We start from the raw sequence: 5645 nt of genomic DNA, 5'->3' as shown, positions 1-5645 counted from the left end.
TTGGTATTAGAACTGGATAAAAGATATACCAGTAAAATTATAGGCCAATTTCATTTTTTTAATAAATTAATTAATTTATTTTCAGAAAAACAGTATTCATTATTTTTTCACCATACCCAGTGCTCCATGCAATCCGTGCTCTCCATAATACCCACCACCAGTACCCCAACCTCCCATACCCCCGCCACTTCAAACCCCTCAGATTAAAACAAATAGATCTAAACATGCTAAAGAAAATAATAGCTCACTGAATCCAAATGCATATATATAGTAACCAGGTAAAATCTATCACAGATATTTGAGAATGTTTTTCTTTAAAGATTTATTTATTTTAGAGAGAGACAGAGTGAGAGAGTGGGGGGTAGGTAGGGGTAGTGGGAGAGAGACAGACTCCTTACCAGATGCAGAGCCCCACACAGACTCAAACCGAAGACCCCCTAGAGGCCATGACCCAAGCTGAAATCAGGAGTCTGATACTCAATTGATTGAGCCACCCAGGCTCCCCTGAGATTATTTTTTTTTAATATTTTATTTATTTGACAGAGAGATCACAAGTAGGCAGAGAGGCAGGCAGAGAGAGAGGAGGAAGCAGGCTCCATGCTGAGCAGAGAGCCCAATGCCGGGCTTGATCCCAAGACCTTGAGATCATGACCTGAGCCGAAGGCAGAGGCTTTAACCCACTGAGCCACCCAGGCGCCCCGAGAATATTTTTATATTAGAAAATGTGTTCGCAAATTACACTAAAAGATTTATGGAGAAAAAATATATATTGATAAAAATATGTCTTGATAAAATTCAGTACTCACTAAGTTTTTAATTCAACAAAGTACTTAACACAAAGAGGTATTTATCAGAAAATTAGAGCAAAAATTTGACTTAGTAATAAAATGTCAAGACATTCTCTAATAATCAGAAAAAAAGCAAGAATAGCTACTATCTCTATTTATTTTAGTTTTCAATTTTACTTGAGGCTCTACCAAATGCATTGAGAAAAGAAACAAAAAAAAGTGATGAAAAACAAAATAGAAAAAATAACATAGCTATAAATTACAGACAATACAATTATCTACCAAAATCAAGAAGTCAATACAAACCAAAATTATAATTTGCTGGAAATCAGATCATGGTCAAAATCAGGATTTTCTTACATAAAAATTGCACAATAAATTTATGAATATGTAATTAAGAAAAAGATTACCTTATGTATAATAGATACCAAATATAAAGAGTATATACATAAGTTAACCAATAAATAGAATTTTGAATGGAAAATAATCAAAACATTTCAAATTGTGTGAGATATATTAAAACTTTTACAGGAAAAAATAGTAAAAATTAAATAAATAAGTAAATAAGTAAATAAAAATACAAAAATAAATCTATATAACTGTAGAGATAAAACACATACAGGGTCAGTATGTTAAAGGTAACACTCTGTTCTCAACTAGTCATAGTCATATAAATTCAATGCCATTCCACTCAAAATTTATATAGTTTTTTAATAGAAATTTACAGTACAATTATATATACATATATATAATTATTAAATGGTCAAGAATAACCAAGTGAATTAATAAAAGGAGGATTATAGGCTTAATCTGTCAGTTCTCAAGACTTTCTATAAAGCTTATACTAATTAAAATAATGTAACTGGCACAGAGACAGTCAATAAACCAATGTAACAGGATATTAAGACTAGAAGGAAATTTTCATAAAACAAAAGTATTATATAACATATGAACCACCATATTACAAAGGAAAGGAGGGTGCCCTGGTGACTCAGTCAGTTAAACAACTAACTCTTGATTTCAGCTCAGGTTAAGATCTTAGGGTTGTGGAACTGAGCCCCTGGTAAACCTCTGTGCTTGGCAGGGAGTCTGTTAGGATTCTCTCTCCCTCTCCTACTGCTTCTCTCTCTCCCTGCTTGTGCTCTCTTTCCCTCTAAAATAAATAATTTTTTTTAAAAAAGAAAGTATGACATATCTGATAATTTAGGAAGCAAAAATGGTAAAATAAACAAATGGTTCCAGACAATTAGATAGACAAGAAAAAAAAAATGAAATTGTTTCTGTATTACACTATATACATTTATAAATTTTAAATGAATTAAAGGCTTAAACAAACAGATTTTTTTATAAAAAAATAAAATGTAGAAGAGTATCTCTATGTAGTGAGGGTAGGAAATATTTTATAAACAAGAGACAAAGTGCACAACCCAAGGAAGAAAAAATTGATAAATTCAATTTCATTTAATTGTATAATCAACAAAGACAAACCACAATATATTTTGTTAAAATAAAAAATATACACTCAGAGAAGATATTTGAAAATTATATCATCAGTTGAAGACTAATTTCCAGAATATATGATTAATTCTACAAATCATTAATTAAAGGAAAAAAATGAAATGAGAAATGAGCAAAGAGAATGAACAGGTGGTGTATAGAAATCTGTATACACAATCAGCATAAGAAAAGTTCAACTTTAAAAGTACTAAGGGGATATGAATTAAAATAAAAATTAAATGTCATGTCACATTCATTAGTTTGAAATATTATATCCAATGTCACTAATACTGTAAACAAAGAAGAAATAGAGAAACATTGTTGATAGCAATGTGAAGTCATTAGAGAATCATTTAAAAGTAGTAGAGCTCAAGAATCTATGTTGTGACCCATTTTCTAGGTTTCAGCACCAGAAAAATCTCTCGTAAAGACTAGGACACTTCTAGAGGTCCTATTATTCTGTCCAGAGTTTGGTAACAATGAAAACGTGCACATAAACCAAGTTTTCTTGGAGCTTGGTGGTAAATAAATAAATCATACTATATTTATGTAAATTTGTACTAAAATCCCCCTTTTATCTGTCTGGAATAAATCAGAATAGAAGTTCTCAAAATGATAAATCTCAAAACCCAATGTTCTATTTCTTAGGATAGTTGATGAATACATAATTGTCCATTTCATTGTTTTTATAGTTTTATACATAATGTTAACTATCTTTTATGTAGTTGATATTGAGCTAGAACAATATAGAAAAACACTGTTGAGTAGAGAAGGAAAACTTGAAAAAAGACAATATGTGGTAATAAAAGACAGTAAGTAGTAGCCAGTGCTCTGGTTGGTGATGTTGTCACCCAGAAGAAATACATGAGAGCTTTCTGAGATGTTGAAAATGTTTTTAATCTTTATCTGAATACTGGCACACAGGTGTGTGTTTGTGTGTGTGTGTGAGAGAGAAAGAGAGAGAGAGAGAGAGCAAGAGAGAGAGAGAGAGAATACTGAAGTGCTTTGTGTTTCTGGGTGAGAAGGAGGAACATGGACTGCCTTCAAAGAAGATGTAAGGAAAGAGAAGTTTAGCCCAGTCATAAGACATCATTTACTGCTGCTCATTTCTTCATTGTCTTTGTGTAGTCCTGGACCTCCAAAGGGCCTACATTTGTATGGCTTTCTCAGAAAAATCTCTCCATGTTGTCTACTTTAGTGATCCTATTTTTTTTTCTTTCCTTATATGACCTCCTAAATCCATGTCTTTGCCATTTTGCAGATTTTTGTTTCCAGTCACTATACAGTCATTAGGCATGTTTCTCTGGCTCCTCTATGGGTTCTTCATAGCACTGAGAATCTAATTAACACAATATATTTGGAATGGATAGGTGGATTTTCTAACCTGCAAACCTGTACTTTTTGTAGAATTGTAAGAAGGATATAAAGGTTGACCAATGCCAAAAGGCATCAAATGCCTCTTCCATATTCCTGTTTAGTGGTTAGCCATGTTCCGTTAAGCTCCTCAGAGAGGGATAATTTGGCATCTCCTGAACCAAAACAACTGTAGATCTAAGGGTTAGAATATTCTTCATGTTAATACCAAAAGCTGTAATTGCAGGTTCCACACCATACTATTTATATTTTTATAGTATCTGGCATATACTGGGTTCAACACATTCAGTTGAATAAGTATTTGCCAAATGACTGCTGTGTTAACAAGAAAAATTTCATTGAATGCTGGATATATATTTTGTCTCTAGATGATAAAATATCTAAATAAAAGTAATGGATAAAAAATAATCCAAAATAGTTTGAAAAAATCCAAATGCTAACAAAGTACAAAGGCAACATTGAGTTAAATAATAATTGGCACACGTTGAAATGAGTCATTCTCTGCTTGAGCAAAGGCAAGGCCATTTGCAGCATAATGCAAAGCAAGTCTGCTATCCCTCAGGGAGGACACAGCACTTGATCTACTTTTTCCATGATATATTACCTTTCAGAGCTTTTCTTTCACATAAGTAATCACTTGCAGGGCAGAAAGAATGTCTTATTGCAAGAAGAAAAAGAGGAAAGTAAAAAGTACATTCCAGAGAAAAATAGAAACCCCAAAAATTCAACCACTTAAGTTTATCAAACTTGAGGAATTCATTAGCAATAAAAAAGAATCAACAAAATTAAAGACTTACACGAGGAACTAAAAAGAGATTATAAGAAACAAAATGTTTCCTTGCTTGTTCTGAAATATTTTCAGAACATTGCAGAGTATATTGATCATATTGCATTTTCCCTCTTGTTATACTATTTTTAAATTATAAGATAAAACAAATCTTCGGGGGAAAAAATAAAAGAGATTTATAAACAAACATTTCCATCATCATAAACATGCTCCAAATACTGAAAGTCCAGTCATTTATACTTTCAGAAATAAACAGTAGAAATGATGTTATGACTACATTCTATGTCAAATATAAAATAATAAACAATATTATTTTCCTTAGATCTCCATTTCCTCTGATTTATGTCAGGTTCAGAAAATGATGCAGTATCAAGTCCAAGACATCACCATAAATAGAAGTTCCCTGCAGACCATGGAAAAATTGAACTATACCTTTTCAACCCTTGTATTTCTTTAGAACTCAAAGATAACTTGAATCTGAATATTATGTCTGACATTTGATGATTGTTCCTATTTTGTAAAATGGTGAAGGAAGAATAAAATAGTGAGATTTGGCCACTTGTATTCCATTTTCCTGTACCATTTTATCTAACCAAAGTCTTCACTGGTATTGTATATTCTCTCACAGTTTCTAACTATTATACAGATGGTATGTCAGGATAGCGATAGAAAATTACAGGAATATTTTATGTTGGAAATAATTCACCTATATTAGAATTGTACTGTTGGGGCCCTTAATAACTTAGGTACTTTTCTGAGGTGAGATTCATCAACTCAAGTTCATTCTGTTCTCTGTACCCTAGTCAGCAGTTACTGTCCTTACCAAAATACACATTAAACTAAACATGTCATCTTGGGGAATAGAGCATATCCCTTCCATTTCTACTGTAACTATTCTCTATGGACCAGGACATGGACACTAGAAAGTTTGTTTGGTTTTTAATTTCCTAAGTTGAGATTTGACTTTCCTTTGAGCTGCAACTGGTGAAAAGCTGCAATTTTATAATTAATTTTTGTTTTGCTTAGTAATACTGATTTTGGTTAGTAATACTTATCTTTTCATCACGTCCTCAAAAGTTTTTAAGATTGATGAATGATGTAATTTGGTTAAATTTTGGTTATCTTTGGTTAAAGAAGTCATTTCCGTTTTTCTTGCTAATACAGACGTGTATTCCCCTGAGAAACTTCTCAGTAGCGGA

This window comes from Mustela putorius, unplaced genomic scaffold (genome assembly GCF_011764305.1).
Source record: "Mustela putorius furo isolate JIRA1106 unplaced genomic scaffold, ASM1176430v1.1 tig00000450_pilon_pilon_pilon, whole genome shotgun sequence".
Classification (NCBI taxonomy): domain Eukaryota; kingdom Metazoa; phylum Chordata; class Mammalia; order Carnivora; family Mustelidae; genus Mustela; species Mustela putorius.
This window is presented reverse-complemented; position numbering follows the sequence as displayed.